At 54.5% G+C, this 18,709-nt stretch overlaps 1 long non-coding RNA gene across 1 annotated transcript in view; it reads right to left on the bottom strand.

The window, feature by feature from the left end:
• The window catches only part of LOC138921205 (uncharacterized), a 37,415-nt gene extending 19,735 nt beyond the window's left edge, over positions 1 to 17,680 (bottom strand). Inside the window, exons 1-2 of the long non-coding RNA XR_011433581.1 lie at positions 17,151 to 17,680; positions 5,186 to 5,228 (exon numbers count right to left, since the gene is read on the bottom strand). This is a non-coding gene — a long non-coding RNA (uncharacterized lncRNA). The remainder of the gene's footprint in view (positions 1 to 5,185; positions 5,229 to 17,150) is intronic.
• Positions 17,681 to 18,709: the final 1,029 nt, after the last annotated feature.

Raw genomic sequence — 18,709 nt, 5'->3', positions numbered from 1 at the left:
GTATACACATCCCACGTGTTTGGATAGGAAGACTAGATGACATCAAGATGTCAATTATACTCACAAAAAATATCAACTGAATGTTTTGAGGAACCAAATAAACTGATTGAAAAGCTCTCATGAAAAAGAGTAATGAGTAATGAGCCCTACCAGATAGTAGAATACGTTAAGATTATCATAATGTTTACATTGGGGCACAAGTACATTCATACACAGATCAACAGGAGAAAAAGAAAATCAGAAAGACATGTGGGAATTTACTATATGATGAGGGAGGAAAATCTAATTAAAAGAAAAGATGAATTACACAATAAATGGTGTCTGAGAAAAAGTTGAATCCCTCCCTTATATCTTGCCAAAAAAAAATTTCAGATGAATCAAAGATTTAATGAGAAAAATGGAACTATAAAAGTACTAGAAGAAAACATAAGAGAATTATTTAAATCTCAGGATGGGCATGCCTTCTGAGTATATTGAAACAGGCACACATACACACACATAAAAAAAATTGAAAATTTTGACTACATAAATATTTCTTAAATTATATACTGTAAAAAACATTTAAAAAGTTGAAAGATGTAAAGGAGTGGGAAGATGTATGCATTTCCTATCACAAAAGGAACTAGTTACTTTCATACGTAAAGAGCTTCTATAAATCAATAAGAAGGTCAACAGCCAAAATGAAAAAATAGATAAGAGTTATGAATGAATAGTTCACAGAAAGGGAAAACCATGTCTCTTAAACATGTGAAGAAATGCTCAACTTTATTCATAGTAAGGGAAATGAAAATTAAACTAAAATGAGATTTTTTTTCTACCAGATTTTCAAAGATTAAGACATTTGTCAACTCTGTGGTGATAAGGGTGTGTGGAAACAGGCAGCTCAGGGTGCTGGTGAAGAGCACGGGTTCTGGGGCCAGAATGTCTAGGTCTGTATTTCAGTTTCATCAATTAACAAACTTAGGAAACTTGCTTGATCTCTCTAAGCCTCAATTTCCTCATCTATAAAATGAGGTTTTTCTGAGGATTCAGTGAGTTAAAATTTGTCGGGTGCCTGGTATGTTTTAAACGCGATGCTAAAGAAAATTAAATAAATATATTGTTAGTGGGAATGTAAACTGGCACAAATTATCTGGAGAAAACAAGACAAATCTAAGAAAAACCAACGAGGGAAACAGTAGAGCTTACTGAATTAGAAAAGCAGGAAAAAGTACTAAAAAGTTAATCTGATGATTGCTGTGGGTTTTGTTCTCTGTGAGAAAATAGATAAATCTCTGGAGAATGTATTTCAAAAAGCGAGAAAGAAGACAAACAAAAATGCATCAATTGTAAGGGTACAATACATACTTTTGTGTTAACATATTTTGAACTCTCAATGAAATGGGACATTTTCTTAGGAAAATACAAACCGTAAGAATTCTCAAATATCTCTCTAAGCAGAAGGGCGTGGAGGAGCCGAGGCAGGAGGGCGGGGGTGTGGACGGTGTGAGGGATGCTGAGTGAGGATCCGAGGGGCGGGGCCGGAGGGCAGGCAGAGGGGGCGTGGGGTGAGCGTGGGGTTTCCCGGGTGTGGAATGGAGCCCGGGGGGACAGGTGTGGGCGGTGGCAGGTGAGGAGGGGGAGCGATCCCGTGATGCTTTGGGGAGTTCGAGTGTGAGGGACCTTTGACAGGTGCGCGTGGAGGGGTCAGCTGGGCAGATGCACACGCAGGACAGACGCTCAGAGGCGAAGTGCCGGTGGGAGATCCAAACCCGGACCCGCCCGCGTGCGGACGCTCCTGACCCCCGGCATCAGTGGGATCTGCGTGGAGAGAGAGTAGAAGCGGGGCCCTGTCAGGGGCCTGACAGACTCCAGCGTGAGCATCCAGGGGGAAGGAGACGAGCCTGCGCAGACGCCCGAGGAGGGCTGAGAAACGCAAGGAAGAGCAGGACGAGGAAAGAGAGGCTTCGAGAAGCGGATGAGACTGGTTATTTGAGCGCCCAGTGTGGTGTCTGAGGACGCCTATGGCCTTTGGAGACCTGAGGTCACTGGGGACTTCCAAGTGACGGGAGTGTGGGCCATGGGGTGGGAGCCGGGTCCAGAGGGTGAGGGAGTGAGGGGAGGAGGCGACAGCACAGGAGGTCAAAGACTGAGGAGAGAGAAACAATAATCCGCAGAGATCCCTGAGAAGCTGAAAGGAGATGGGACCCTCCTAGCCTGAGGGAAGAACTCTCAGCCGACTGAACCAAACCGCCACCGGCACGGACAGATGCCACGACCCAGGGGGCTCACCTCGATACACACAGTCACACCGACGGGCTGCCTGCCGCCCCCGCCCCACGGATGCCCGGGAGGAAGTCCCTACAAGGCCACAAAGTCTCTTGCAAAACTAGGACTCTCCGGAGGGACCAGCACGGCACGGCTTTCTCCCCAGAGACGCGCCCGAGGCATTAGCGGCAGGCGCGAGCCACGCAAGCTGCTCTCAGCACTATCATCTTGCCATTTTCTGAAGTTTTAGCGGATGTTTCAAAGCATAAAACAGACCTAATAGGCATAATGGCTGGAAACGAGGTGGAAACACTTTCAAGGACACACAGATAAACACCAGAGAACCCGCGAGAAGCAGCCTAGAAAGAAAAGCCTAAAACAGCCCACGACCGATGACAGTCTAGCACATTGGTGAGATTCTAGACGAATATTTTAAAATCTATAGTTTTCCTATAGCAATGACCAGTTAGTACCTATGATGGGGAAAAAAGATCCCACTCAAAATGGCAACAGATTAAAAAAGACGTGTAACGCTTAGAAATAACTGCCCCAAAAATATTCAGTACTTGTGTGAAGAGAAAACTATAAGCTCTCCTGAGAAAATGTTCAGGTTCCTGGAAGGACGTGCTCCATTGACGGGAAGTCTGAACACTGTGAACCTGCCGGGTCTCCCAAAATGCTTCAAACATTTGGCCCGATCCCAGTTGAAGTCCTGATTAAAAACAACAGAACTCCGCAACATTGTTCCAGAGTCGACCCTGGGATCCCGGCAGGAGATAATGCAAACGAAAATTGGACACGAAGGGAAAATGAGGGACAGCTCTCCCTGCCAGCTGTGGAAATACGTATTTAAAGACCAGTGGTGAGGACACTGTGGTACAACCACAAAAACAACGGGTGGATCGATGAACCAAGAGATGTGGACCCACCCCAGGCCTTAGTATATCCTCACAACAGATCAACTGCCAGAAGTCATTTCAGGAGGGGACGAAAGTGTTCTAAAGCCGATCTATGGTGACGGTCGCACAATTTGGTAAAATAGCTTAAATCGTTGAATTGTACCCTTGAAAAGGGTGGATTATATGATATGCAAAATATGCCTCAGTAAAGCTATTTTTTTTTAAAGATTTTATTTTTTCCTTTTTCTCCCCAAAGCCCCCCAGTACATAGTTGTATATTCTTTGCTGTGGGTCGTTCCAGTTGTGGCATGTGGGACGCTGCCTCAGCGTGGTTTGATGAGCAGTGCCATGTCCGCACCCAGGATTGGAACCAACGAAACACTGGGCCGCCTGCAGCGGAGCGCGCAAACTTAACCACTCGGCCACGGGGCCAGCCCAAAGCTATTTTTTTTAACATAAAAAAAAGACTTCCAGGAGACTTCCAGGTCAACATGATGGTCTGAACTCACAGTCTTAGCTCTTTTTTCTCCCCAAATCCCACATAAATGATTTTAAAATATAAAAATAAACAGCAGCATTGGAAAACAGAAAAAGATGAATTGGTGAATCAGAAATTCTGAGAAAATTCTGAAATGCAAAACCTGGATGAGATGGGCTCATGCAGAAAGTGTGCTGCTCAGAAAAGTTGGAGCAGGCAGCCAAGCGTTGAAGGAACCCGTTGAAGAAATAGGTACTGATTCCCCCATAAGTCATCCTCAGACCCCGAGAACTTGGCATTTAACAGCTGGAGGAGAAAGTTGCTGTGGGCAGCAGAGAGGAGGACACGGTGGGTGCTGTGGGAGCTGGCTGCGGCCTTCACCACTGCTGGGCAGCCTCTAGTCAGGGCTCCACATGGCAGGTGAGAGCAGTGACTCCAGCAAAGCCGAGGATGCGCCCAAAGGGCTCCCCTCATGGGCGAGGGCCGAGATTCCAACCTGTGACCCAGGGGCCAAACCCCACAGCCAGTGTGTGTAAAGTTACACGAGCGCACAGCCACGCACACTGGCAGACACACTGTCTGTGGCTGCTCTCCTGCCAGAACGGCTGAGCTGCGTGGATATGACAGACTTTGTGGGCTGAAAATAGACAGAGAAAATTGTCAACCCCTGAGTTAGAGAGAAAAGCAGGGCAGCAGCCACCAGGGCCACTTGAGACCACTTCATCAGACGCAGATAAAGATGCGCTTCTCCACAGAAAAAGTGGCCCCACAGGGCAGTTCAATCCTCTCAGTGACATTTCCAAAATGGCCTGGTGGTCGACAAACCCCTGACAACACAGGATCAAGGCAGGAAAGAGAAGAGTCTTACGTTTCTAATTGGCATCCACAGAGACGCCAACGGACATCGCGCCCATGAGACAGGACTGGCCATGGGTTTTTAAATGGCGGATTAAAGAACAAGAAAGAGATCTTTGAAATGAAAGATCATGATTGCTAAAATGATAGAAGTCAGAAGCAGCTGTGGGTAACATGGCTGAGGCCCACACCGGTGAATTAGAAGGTCAAGCCGGGGAAGAGTCTTGGAGCAAAAAGAGAATGAGAGATGGAAATGGTAAGAATCCCGGAGAAGAAATATCACCCCACTGGGGTCCCAAAGGAGAGTGGGAGGAAGATGTAATTAAAGAAGTAAGAGAAGAAAATTTCCTCTGAAATGGAAAAGACTCAAGCCTTCGGATCCTGGGTGCACTAAGAAGAAACAACGGGGAAATGGCACACGCTACACACATCCGTCTATCCTCGTGGAATTCATGACTCAAAGGATTAAAAAGACCTGTAAGCTTCCAGAGTAAAGACAAAAATACATGTTTTTGGCCATATATATATACGGCCTAAAAGAAGAACGGAGGTCCACTCCCACTGGTCGTTCTCATCTAGAACATGAAAATGCTAGAACCTGTTTGTGCACCAGCTACAAAGTTCCGAGGAAACAGAACTTCAATACTAGGATTCTATATCCAGACAAATTATAGTTTCATTGTGAGGGGACAATAAATGTGTTTACCTATTTTCAAGGACTCAGAGAGTACACTGCAAACTCTTCTCTCCTGGAAAAAAATAATTGTGGATACAATTCAATAGCATGAAAGAAAGGGGTGGCACTGAGCATATGAAACAATGGGGAGCAAAGAGATAATTAAAATTTACAGTTCTGTCCAAATAATTACTGAGAAAATGAGGTTTAATGCAGTTGTTAGAAAATAATTCCCCAAATAGATAGGACATAACATTCCTAAATAATTGACATAATGTGAAAGAAAAGTAATAACATTCTGGAACTAAAATTCTGAATGATTGCAATAAAATTGTGTCGAACGTCTTGTCATGTTCAAGTGGTAATTTATGGCTATTGATTCTTCTAGTTGATAGAAGTATGTGTTTTAGTATTTTATTGATTAGAACCCTTTGGGTTGCATGGAAGAAAAACCCAACTCAACCCAACTCAAAAAATCTTGAGAGGGCCCTGGACTTTCTTGTAGGACCCACAGAGAAGATGGCGGGTGGACTCCAGGAACAAATGGGGCTGGGAATTCAAATGCCAGCTGTTGTCTCTGTGTCTCTCTAGCCCTCACCTCTCTCACCTCCGCACCTGTGGGTCCTTCTCTCTGAGTCGATCGGCTTCCTTGCTTCTAAGACCCACAAGTGGAGAACGCGGCCGTTGACACCACCTGCATTTTGCAGTTTCTTCCACAGGCACTCGACAAAATGTTAAATTCTTTTTCTCAGTTCCAGTTCCAAAACCACTCAGAAAGACTTTCATTGGCAGAGCTTGGGTTAAGTGCGCACTCCAGGATCAACCAGCTGGGGCCACAGGGCAAGATGACATCATTGACATGGCTGACCCAGACGCACAATGAGGTCAATGAAGGAGGGAGGTCAGATCCTAGAAAATGAGTGCTGGAGCATCCAGCCCCTTGGGGACCACTGCAGTCTACCCAGGGTGGCCCAGGACACAGGCGCGCCCTCCCACACACACTCACACACACTCACATATATACACTCTCCTATATACAGTTCAACCTTTTCACTCCTGGGAAAGCTCTGCCAGTAGGACGGTGGCCGGAAAGGAAAGTGCACACAGGACTCAGTCCCCTGAGGTGGGGCCCCCAGGACCAGCATGGCACGTGGCAGTCTCAATCACATAAAGGCAACCACTCTGTGGGGAAGGGGCTCGAGACCACCATGAGGGCTAGCAGGCGCGGAAGAGGATAGCCAGGAGGAGCATGGCCACTATCCCCAAACTTGAGGCCTCCATGCTTGGCTCGCAAGTAGCCCAACCTCTTCTTCTGCAGGCTCTTCCCCCAGAACCTTCCCCACTATTCCAACACCCACCTTTTATCCCTCTCTTGCTTTGTCACTCCCTTCTCCCCTCCCCTCTGCCCTCGTGCTGCAGAGAGTTCCAGAACACACAGAAGAGCAACTGTAACCCTCCCCCCTCATGAACTGAAGCTGTGGAGACCAGTCAACAGGTGAGATGATGCAGGATGAGTCAGTCCAGTGAACGACAGAGAATGTCCCTGCCCACCCCGGGCTCACAGCGCCGGTGCGGCTCCCGGAGCCACCACCCACGGACCGCAGGCCCCTCCACAAACACCTTCCTCTATGGGAGGAAAAATGCATCACAACTGAATGGCTCCGTTGCAGAATGCCAGACCGCCCGGCCGTCGGCAGAGGGAGGGCTGAGCGGGCGCAGCATCCGGTCCATTTAATGGGGAATGCAAGGAAAAGATCTCGGAGACAGAGCGAGGAGGCATTTTAAAAGCACAGTGATAAATACATTAAATCACACAGAACAAATAGAAGCAAGTGCTTTGCTGATATATACTTAAGCTCTGGAACTCTCAAGATGAAGTGGCCCAGCCCGAAATAGATTGGAGTGAATCCTGGAACGGTGACGGTCAGCAGGCGTGAGCTGGCCTGAGGTCTTGCCTCCTGCGTCGCTCTGTCTTCCGAGTGTCTCCCATGATCTTGGGGTCATTTCTCCGGGGAGACCTCACTGCCTTTTGTTTTTAAGACAATCTGACGGTTAGGGTCTGCTGGTTTTCTACCGAGCTGCCATGTATTTCCCACGTGCCGCGGCACGTCCATTCGGGGAGTGAATCTATTCTGAGGGTGGCACTTTAGAGTCCAAGACAAGGTGGCCTCGGGCCAGGCGCTCAGGCCTCCCGGCTGGGAGAGCTTCATGTCAGCATCCCCAGTTCTCCTCATTGTTCCATCTGGTTTTCAGAGCCACCCGTGGAGGAGACACCCTGACTGTCATTCCCATCTTGGAGATGGTAAAACCGAGGCCCAGCAAGGTTGAGCAAGGGAACCACTGGCTGACAGCTGGGACTCAAAGCCAGATCTTCTGGCTCCAAACTCAGTAACTGTTTCCCTTATGAGGCCAGCCCGTGCACATGGCCCTAGGAGGGGCAAAACCGCCATCTGTGCCCATCACTGACGCCTTCGCAGAGGTGATCGACCAGCCGCTGCCTGGGAAATGGAAGACAGGCCCGGGTTTTGAGGGAGGTTGGGGGTGAGGAGTGGGGACTGGCGAGGCACAGAGTTAGGCGTCGATAATGAGATGTGGGATCACATTTTCATTTCAAATAAGGGCTCTGGGATTGTATAGACCTGGGTTCAACTGTCAGGCCCACTGCTCATAGGCTGTGTGATCTGGAGAGGTTTCTTAACCTTTCTGTGCATCAATTGCTTCATCTGGAAAAGGTGATAATCAAAGTATCTGCTCATTTGTGGGGCCGTGGGGAAGATCAAACAAGATAGCATAGTTGAGCCCAGTGCCCAGCAGGCAGGAAACGCTCAACCAGAGTCCTCAGCTCTGATTATGAGTACCAGTTATCTCATGCTGTGTAACAAATCGTCCCCAAATTTAGCAGCTTAAAACAACAACAAACGTTTATCATCTCACTGTGTCTGAGTCAGGAATTCAGGAGCAGCTTGGCTGGGGGGTTGTGGCTCAGGGTCTCTCAGGAGGCTGCCATCGAGATGTCACTTGGTGTCGCTGTCATCTGAAGGCCCGACTGGGGCTGGGGATCTGCTCCCAGGACGGCTGTTGGCAGGAGGCCTGAGTTCCTCCCCACGTGGGCCTCTCCACGGGGCTGCCGTGTCGTGAGGACATCCCCCAAAGAGAGAGGACAGACAGAAACCAACAGGCCCTTCGATGACCTGGCCTCAGCAGTCTACACTGCTGCTCTACCATATTCTACTTATCAGAAGCGAGTCTCCAAGTCCAGCCACACTCGGGAGGAGAGCAGGCCCTGCTTCTGAGGGGAGGAGTGTGCAAGAATTTGGTGGACGTAGTTCAAAGCTGTCATGTTATTGCTGGAGGAGTAAGACCAGATCTTGAGGGAGACGAGGCAAGGAAATTCTCTAGAAAGGCCCACAAAAGAGCCAGAAAGTAACTAAAAGCAGCTGGCAACATTCCTGGCCCTCCGGTTCTGACCGCTCTGGTGACCGTGGGCCTGGGTTTCCTGTGACGTTGCATAACCAGGTCACCCCGAACCTTTCCCAGGAGAGACTAGCCCGCCTGAGCTCAGTTGGGGTCTGGGTTTTGGATGACCACACACCAGCACTTCAGGATGGCTCAGAGGGAGGAGGGGGAGGAGGAGGAGGGGGAGGAAGGAAGGAGGGGGAGGAGGAGAAGAAAATGGGAGGAGGAAGGGGGGAGGAGGAGGGGGAGGATGGAAAGGGGGAGGAGAAGGGGGAGGAGGAGGGGGAGGAGGGGGAGGAGGAGGAGGGGGAGGAAGGAAGGAGGGGGAGGAGGAGAAGAAAACGGGAAGAGGAAGGGGGGAGGAGGAGGGGGAGGACGGAAAGGGGGAGGAGAAGGGGGAGGAGGAGGGGGAGGAGGGGGAGGAGAGGGAACAGGGGGAGGAGAAGGGGGAGGAAGAAGAGGAAGAGGAGGAGAAGGGGCAGGAGGGGGCTTTTTTAAGAAAAATAATGTTTCGTCCAAAGCTGGGGACAGGTCGGCTCTGACAGGAAGGCTGTCTGACAGGGGTTTCCAGAGGGACTCAGGGACGGGGTGACAGGGACGGCGTCGCCCATAGGAGGCGTCATCTGCTTCGTCCACAGCCCAGACAACAGGAAAAACAACACAAACACAGCGATCTTTAATACTCTGTAATCAGACGGGGAGCGAGGACGGCAGTCTGTGCCACCCAGAGGCGGCGGGGAGCTCCGGGCTTGGAGCTAAAGGAGCACTTTGGAGACAAGCCACGGCTTCTCCTCCAAGAAGAAAGGGCCTGGCCATCCCGAGACAGCAGGAGGCTGCCTGCCGTACCACCCCAACCAGCAGGCGTTTAAACAAATCGGGAACTCTCTCAAGGTCCCCCTTCCAGGTGAGGTGACAGTTTGGATGGTGACAGAGGGAGACGCCAGTCTTTCAAGTTACAGGGATGTATTTCGACAACAGCGCTGGCCATCAGAAAATGTCTGCATCGTTTCGTGTTTTGTGTCTATAAAAATTCATATCTGCCCACTTCAAACACTCGGGAAAATATTTTCTAACCCGTGTAAAATCTGTTAGATGAAAAGTTTCCGTGTGTTTGAACTCGTGTGTGTGTAACATCTTGCCGTTCGCTCACAGGAACAAGGACGGGCATCTGGCGGGTGGTGGAAAGTGCAGGACCCTGTCCCAGCGCGGACGGAGTGCGCGGTGGAGGGATGGAGACAGGAGTGGGAGCGCGAGCCCCCCTTGACGCCCCCTCCTGTGCTTCCGAGTGTCTTCATCAGAATCCTCTTCATCATCAGCGATCCTCAAAGCCAAGGACGGCGATAACAAAAGGTAGAACCAGACCTTCAAATCTCGGCATCACCAGTCTCAGCCAGGAAGCCCCAAACGGAGGAGCACCGTCAGATCGGCTCGCGAAAGGAATACGTTTAATAATATTTTAGTGAAAACAAGATGGCTTTAGGACTGCTAATAGAAGGAAATTTTAAAGTTACTTTAGCAATATGTTACTTCATCTTTATTGCAACGTTTCTCACTTCTATTACAAATATTTTATAGTACACTTACATGTGTGTAATTTATAAGTGAATAAATAGACCTATAGTGGCACATTGACTCAAACTTCACTTTTTTCAGGGAAGAGTGATCCAGGCCCAGACTTTGGAGGCCACCAGCGTGGGGACAGAAGTGCGCGCTCCGGGCCAGGTGACTGAGTTCCAGCCCTGACTCCTTCACGCCACCACGGCGTGACCCTGCCTCCCTGGGCCTTATTTCCTCACCCGGGAGCCGGGGATGGTGACGGCCGGCCTCCGAGGATGAGCTGAGACTCGATGCCGCGTAACTGTCCTGAGCCCAGGACCTAGGAGGACATGCTGGCCCGACATTTACAGCGCAAAGTGGGTCCTAGGGGAAGGTTTCCTCATTGATAATCTAAAAGCAGCTGGCCCCCAAACGCACACACACACACTCTGTGCACCCACCAAATTACCCAATTAGTGTTTCCTTCACCTTGAATCCTGGCGACCAGCCACATTACCAAGTTATCCGATAAAGGTGGTGACCTCCACCAGCTCGGAGAGGCTGCCATTTGACAAACCTTATCTGTTTCACCGTCACCACAGTCCAACAAGCACAAGCGTTGCACCACTTTCTGGATGAGGAAGTTGAGGTCCAGAGAGGAGGGGTGACCGGCCCGAAGCCACACAGCTGGTCAGCACAGAAACACAAACTTAACCTCTATCAGGCTGGCTCCAAAGCCCGTGCCCTTTGCCAGCTTCTAATCCTGCAGCTGCCCCCAAAGTCACAAGTCAGCCCACGTTTCACGGGATTTCCCCCCAAGAAAGAGGATTCTTACATGCATAATTAATGCTATTTCTCTCTTAGATGTTCGTGAGATTCTTTACTTGAATAAACCCGCAAACTCTGCGAGGCTCAGAGCCTCGTCCTCCCCCCGCTCAGGGGCCACTGTCCCTGGGTCAGCAGTGTCCCCACCACCCGAGGAAACGCCGGTTGTCTGGATGACGCACCGGCAGCCTGCAGACGAAGCACTAATGACCGAGAAACAGTCCTCCCCAAAGACAAGTCTCGAAAGAACTGCCCAGATGCCTAATGAATTCCAGAGCGAAGAATTCAGTCTAATGGGCGCCTATAAAATAAACAGGGGGAAAGGAGCTCCTCCTGCAGTCCCCACTCAGCAGTAAATGACTGACAATTAGACCATCTCCCTAAGTACGTGCATCATTAAGGAGGTGCTGGAGCCCATCATTGCCCCACCGCGGTGACCCTGACAGGCCCTGGGGGAGGCCTGAGCCAAATATCCGTGAGCGACACGCACACAGAAGGGGTGTCCCCACAGCCCAGCTCAGGCAGGACGGAGGAGGCAGGAGGTCTGGAATGAAGACCACAGGCAGGGACGAGGTGGCCTAAGTCAGGCATGCAGATGGAGCAGGACGAGCCTGGAAAAGCGGAGACCTGTGTGGCGGGGCCCCAGCCTTCAAGCATGCAAGACAGAAAGGGGGCACCCTCTCGGGCCTCCAGCCGCAGAGCTGGACCACGGGGGACACCAGCTGGGAGCAGCCGTCAGGAAGAGCATACCAGCCGCGTGGGAGCTGGCTCCCCGGAAGTCTGCTCGGGGTCGGGAGCGTGTAGCCCGTGTTGGCTTGGAGGTTGCCAGGAATGGAGACCCCGTCAGGAATCCTCGGTTCAGGGGTGATCGTGGCTGAACATGGCAATATTTTGAGCACCTTTGGGACCTGGCGACGCGGGCCAGCCCTCGGGACACTGTGGCTGACCCGCACCCCAAAGCGGCGTTCTCATTCCCTCAGCTGTCGCCCACAGTGATGAGTCACTGCTCTCTCCAGCTCCCCTCCTCTCGAGGTCGCTCCACATCTGACCCCGCTGCCAACGGACTCAGTGCGCACACGTCCCATTGAGGTTCCCAAGTGAGAGGAGCCAATCCAGCCAAAAACACGTGAGTGCCTACTGTGTGCCAGGCACTGGGATGTGACAGTGAACACGATGGGGCTAACACTCCAGTGCAGGGAGAGACCTGCAGACAGATGACACGTCAGGTGGGTGCAGGTGCACAGTGGAGAAGAACGAAGGGTACGGGGCAGAGAGATGGGGGCTCCCTGAGGTGGGTCAACCACAGAACTCTGAAGAGGTGATGCTGAGCAAACAGTCAAGGAGATGAAAGGTGACCACTGGGAAGGAGCATTCCAGGCAGAGGGAAGAGCAAAGGCCCTGGGGCAGCAGTGCTTGGTGTGTTTGAGGACCGGCAGGTGGTCAGTGGGCTTCTATGGGGGGCGGAGACATGGGATAGAATGGGCTAGAAACTGGTGAGGCCAAGGAGGGCTTTCCAAGGTGGGCTGCTTCTGTCTGGATGCTGCTGGGAAGGGTCCGGGAGAGGAGGAAATGTTGACGATGCAGGACGGGGAGGGGACAGCAGCTGGAAAGCAGTCCTCGACTCATGTTAAAGTTATTCACCAGACACTTGCTAAAATGGCAAGACAGACTTCATTAGAGCTGCTGCAGCGCGGGAGCGAGACTTCGGCGTAGAACTGAGCTCAAGTCCGAATGCAACAAGGACGTGCGGGGTTTACAGACAAGAGCAGAGTGAGGGTCGGGGATGGGAAACTATTAGGAGGGACATCAAGGCTCGGGCCCCACAGGATTCTCGCCGAAGGCAGCAAGGACTTAGATACCGAGGGATCTCTAAGACGTCGGAGGGGCCCAGCTAATGTTTGGCAAGGAGGACGTCTTTGTCAGGAGGCAGGAAGGGCTGGGGTCCCGTGCCCAAGGGGGGCCGTCTCGATAGAACAGTCAGTGCACAGTGACAGCAGCCAGGGCGGGGAGCCCAGAGCACACACACCGGTGGGGGATGCGTTGCTGGAGAAGGCTAGTTGTCACTGGCCCTGGGGGCAGAGCTGCTGCCCGATGCCACTGAGAGGCGTCCTGCCCGGGATGGCTGCCTTGGCCAGGTCCTCCCTCTATTTTACCGGCTTCATTCACCGGGTGGTGAACTCGACCATCCCACCAGGAGCCTCTCCTCCAGGGAGTGCAGGTTCCTCCGCTCTGCCATCATCCCAGGGTTCCAGCTGGGCTGTGAGATGCGGGGGCACACAGACGTCTTCCACGCCCCATGCAAGGGCCTCAACGAACCTTAGGCCTCCAACTGTGCTCCTGAGCACCCTGCCTGGGGTCCTCCAGGGACACTGTGCTCTCTGCATGCAGACAGGGCCCGATGTGGAATGCGTGGAGCCAGCAGAGGAAAAGACGAGGGTACAGGCCGCCTGCTCCTGCCGATCCCAAACGTCCACCCTGAAATCCAGACGTGCATACAGACGTCGCTACCCCACCAGGACCCTGCGTGTGGCGCGCAGGATGTGCAACGTGGACTCCAGCTGGTTCTTAGAACCAAAGCTTACCATACAACCATTCTTCAGAAATCTCTCACAAAAGGCCATTCCTGCTTTTCTGAATAAGCCCCAGACAACGGTCCACAAACCAGAGTGCAAGGCAAAGGCGTGTCAAAGCAGAGCACAGGGGACCGGACACTTGCTCCCCGGGACCCCCTATGGGGGGCTGTATTGCTTGTCAAAGATGCGTGGTGTCATTCTTTTGGGGCATGGTCTCACGCTGGCTGGCCCAAGCTCGCCACTTGCTAAGGAGCAAGCCAGTCCATCACCCCTCTTCATGTGCTTTCTCTCCTGCTGGCCCTTTTTCGGGCACAAGGAGGGGAAATGCTCCTTCAGAAGGCCCCGATTTCTGCTTTGAAGCAGTGAAGATTCTCCTGGCCTTGGATGGAGCCCAGGATCCCACTGTGCATGCCCTGCTGGTGGCCTTGAACCCCACACCACTGATCTTGAGCACACACCATCACACGAGGGAAACGGCTGTCTTTGCAGAAGTGAAAAAGCAGGTGGGACGGGATGCAGAGGCCAGGGAGAGAACGCCCGCCCACCATCCAGGTCCTGCTGAATGAGTCAGCGACGGGGCTCAAGGTCCCCATCCCAGGCAGGTTACAGCAGCGTGAGCAGGTCAGTCACGACTCCTGGAACATCTGTGGACAGATGGCCCGTGCGTCTGGGAAACCCAGGATGACTCAGCAATTCTCAACACGGCCCAGCGATTCCAGCGGCCGTTTCCAGGTGTTAGTGACTGTTTGTCCTTGATGGACAGCGTCCTCACTGGCACCCTGAGATCAGAGGCCCACGTGTTGGTGTAATTCCTCAGTGAGCCCCCAGAGAGTGTGATGGGGCCGGGGTGGGGGCTCAGCAGTTGTCAGGGTGCAGCTGGCTCCTCTGCCAAGGACCCCGATCAGCCCCCTGCCTCCAGGGAGTCAGAGCCCCGGAGAGCGTGAGGTCAGCTGGCGGGGTGGGAGACCACCAGCAAAGGAACCGGGGGGCGGATAAAACTTCCCGTGGACGGTCAGTGCTCCAGGGAGATGTCAGGGAGAAGGGCCACAGTGACGGGGAGCGCAGGACCTCTTCAGGGTGGGGTGTGCCCAGTGGGGACATGTCTGGGCTCCCACATGTCCAGTCACTGCTGTCAGCGCTGTCTACACAGCAACACTCATCCTCGCAGCACCTCCACGAGCACAGTTTACAGACGGGGACACTGAGGCGCCGAGTGGTTAGGAAGGCTGCCCAAGGCCACACAGTGAGTAAGATTCAAACCCAAGTTGACCGTTGGCAGTAGCCAGGGTGAGGTCCCTGGAGACAGAGAGAAGTGGACAATGGAGAGAAACTCTGGACGCCGAGTCGAGGGGTGTGCTGGTGACTGGATGGTGGGGCAGTGCTGGCACCGGGCCGGCCGTTGTTTCCCACATCTGGGAGGGGTGCGGAGGCCCCAGGGTCTGGACAGCTAACTGCTCCAGGAGCCCGGCCTCCTCTCCCGCTCCCCTCGGTACTGTGGGCACCAGCTTCCTTCCCTGCTGGTGCCTCCACGGGGCCTGGGGAGCCAGCAGCAGTGAGATGATGGGGAAGGCGGGGGGTGGGGGGCTCGGCTAGACCCCTGGAGCCCAGAGCTGGCCGGAGCCAGCGGAGCCGGTGGTGGGAGGGGCAGGCCGGGTTCCCCACTCCCACCCATGGGGATCAGAACACACCGGCCAGACCCACTGGGAGCAGGAAGGGGGCCTGAGAGGGACCCAGGACCCCAGACAAGAGCAGCCAGAAGCACCTGGTGTCCTGCACAAGGAGCCCGCGCCCTCTGACAAACGGGCACCCTGACGAGCACACCTCTGCCCAGGGACAGCCAGCAACGACAGGGCACGGCCTGGTGACCCTGTGGGGCCTGAGGATCCAGCGAGCCTCCCAGGGGACCAAGGATGCGCCCGGGGCTGAGGAAGGTGAACCTGGCAGGCCGCCCTCCCGAGTGGACGCAGGCGCGTGGTGACCGCGTGAGTGAGTCAACGGCCCCTGAGTTATGCTGGCTGCCGCTAATAAGTTCTCCAGGCGGCTTTTCACACATAAGGGTCAATTTATTGTATGTTTTTTAAAAGGAATCATTCGCTGAGCCAAATATGAATTGTCACCAACCATCCACGGGCCAGTGACATAATTCACACGCATTAAAACACCCTGAAGTGAGTAGCCCTTTAAGAAAGAGCCGAAATTGCGATTTTATTGTCATCTCAGCCTGTTATAACTTACAGTTTGACTGCGTTCCAATTACCGGGCAGTTAGGGAACCGGTGGTGAGGTCTCTGCACCCTCGTGCGGGGCTCCTGTGGTCTTGGAGCAGGGCGTCTGGGTTCACGGCAGACACTGAACTTTTCAGGGCACGCTGGGGACCCACGCTGGCCGACCTCGGGGTTCAAGAACGGGATGCCCCGGGGCCTGCCTGTACAGGCCCAGGGGAAGAGAGATGACGCCGCCTGCTGGAGGAGCCTGTGTCCACAGCAGCTCGGCCACCAGGCCTTGTCTGCCTCGAGCGCCCTGACCCCTCGCCTCCTCCGCCAGGGTCTGGGAGCATCAGGCCCTCCGCCCCGCATCCCGCGGGCCACACTGGGAGGGATGCTCGCCCCAGCTCGGCAGAAGGAGGGAAGGAAGGCCACTGGCAGGTGAGCCAGCTGGGGGCTGGCCGTAGCATGGAGGCAGCCCAGGCCTACACGGCGCTGGCCGGTGCCAAGGGGAGCGGAGAGGAGAAGGGGCAGGGGAGGGAGGCCCCGTGCCCTCATGCCCCTCCACAGTGCGCCTCACTCTCTCATCCACAGGGTTTGACCGCCAGGCTGGGTTAGCGAGGCGTGGGTCCCGTCCAGGAAGGAGCTCAGGGGGCTCACAGAGCACTGAGTGCAGAGGCCGGAGCTGGTGCCCAGCGGGAGGTGCACTTAGAAAATGCCGGAGGGCGCATTAGCTGTGCTTTGGAAATGGAGGCCAGTCACCTCCTTAGAAGGAGCCTTGGTGCTCCCTGTGCCCGACTCCCAAGGGAGAGAGCACTTGGGTCACAGGAAAGGCAACTCTAGTGACTGGAGTCAAAGGATGGAGGGGGACGCCCGCTTTGGAGTCCACCTTGAAATATAGGGCCTGGCCCAGGGCTGGGAGCTCTTGGGGCCCAGTAACAGCCTCCCCGTTCCCAGAGCTACTCCCACCTCCCCTCAGTTGAGACCCCCGTGGAGGCCGAGCCCGGCCCCTGGGACGAGGACTTGGAGACAGGCCTCAGCTCTCGGGGATCCAGCGGGAGAAGGGCGGCTCCTGCCCTGCTCTGAGAGGTCCCTCGGGTCTGTGATGTTCAGCAGCCCGCGGACCCCAGGGGTGAGGGGGGCCGCGTGCCCCGCTGGCTGCCGACAGAGGAGAAACCCAGCACCGGGTGCCCTCCCTCCCCAGAGGACGGATGGAGTCGCCGCCTCCTTGGGCCCAGCAGGGGTTACAGTGTGTCAATGTCACTACAACAGCCCTCTCTGATGAAGCTCCCAGGTGCATAAACTAGTGTCCTCGGGTGGGATCCCGAGGAGCACGGCTCTGTCCCAGTGGGAAAGTCAGCAAAACCGCCCCCCTGGGAACCAAGCTGAGGGAAGGACTCACCCGCGGTGGTGTCCACAGGCGCGGGGCCCGAACCCTGGAGCCAGGCGCCCCCTCGAGAGGCCGGGCAGGAAGCTTGGGCAGAGCAGGCGTGCAGCTGGCGAGGACAAGCCCTGGGGCCGTGTCCAGCTGGTCGGCCCCACACGGCTGTGGGTACCCAGAGCACCCTGAGGGTGAGTGGTACGGGTGGTGGCGGGGGCCAAGTCGGGCGCGGGGTCACCTCTAGGCTTCACTGGACGGCGCTCCGGGGCCCGGGCCTCTGTTAATGCCGCACCACTGGCCCCTGCCCGGGGCCCAGTCCAGCCAGAACCCCCAAAGCTGCAGCCCTTCAGCTTCGCCAGCCCTGGTTCTGAGCAGTTGCGAGCGGGGAGGGACGGGCCAGGGCTGCATCCATGGGGCCCTGTGCTCTGTTCTCCGGCCCCAAAGGCCTGGCTTTGTCCTCCTGGGACAGAAACAGGCGCCTGGGGCCGCTCCTGATTCCCAGAGACCCTGCCCCCACCCTCCACCAGCCCTGACACACACCTACACACTGCACACACACCACACACACCCCTACAAATACCACACACACACCTACACACACCACATACATCACACACACACACACACGCACACACACACACACGGGTGTTATGCAGGTCAAGGCCTCAGATTCTATCTTTACGGGAAGCAATGGAGGGCTCCTTCCTTCTTCACGGCATTCCCGGGTGCCAGGTGAGGGGAAAGAAGTCACTTCCTCGTGGAGGGGCAGCGGCCACATGCAGGACCAGCCCAGCACCCGGCCCATGATGCTGCGAGAGCACCTGTCTGCCTGCCTTCCTCCCAGACGCTGGGAGAGCGCCGAGGGGTCCAGCCTGTCTGGGGCTGATCGCAGCCATCACACGGAGCTGGGCTGGCCAGTGGGGTCAGCTTGGGCCATGCCCACCTGTCCCCACCTGACCCTACCTGTCTCCAACAGCCAAAGCATAGCCAGCCCCTGTCCAGGCGCCCAGGATGGTCCCACCAAATTAGGGCTCACAGCAGAGGCCCAGGAGGACAAGCTGGGGCACCCCCACTGCTCCATGGGGCTCCTGGGGAGTGGAAATGGGGGACAGGGCTGGAGGCTGAGGCCTCCCTTCCCGGACGCCCGGGTCCTGGTCTGTCACACTTGGCAGAGCACAGCCCAAGGCCCTGTTGTCCTGCCTGGGACACGCTCACTGTGTGACCTCAGGCCAGACATGGCTGCGCCCGTCTCCTCGTGTGCAAAGTGAGGGCAGGATGCCTACAGCCCACCAACTCCAGATTCCCAAGTCAGAATGCCTGCTGGCCTGGACGGTGGGAGCCAGCAACCTGGGCACAACCTTGGGCAAGTGCTCCTCTCCGGACTAGACTTTCCTCATCTCCAAAACAAGCGCCTTCTAAATGCAAAGAACACATGTGGAGTCCAAGGACTGAAATCTGAGGCAGGCTCTGGGCTGCACTGTGTGGCCTTGGGAGGGCCACTGCACCTCTCTGAGCGTGAGTCCTCATCTGTAACGACTCAGCTTTGCAGAGCCATTCTGGAATTGGAGCGACCCCACGCG

Source organism: Equus caballus, chromosome 28 (assembly GCF_041296265.1).
Source record: "Equus caballus isolate H_3958 breed thoroughbred chromosome 28, TB-T2T, whole genome shotgun sequence".
Taxonomy (NCBI): Eukaryota; Metazoa; Chordata; class Mammalia; order Perissodactyla; family Equidae; genus Equus; species Equus caballus.
Note: the sequence above shows the minus strand (reverse complement) of the source record. Positions and strands in the feature narration are given on the sequence as shown.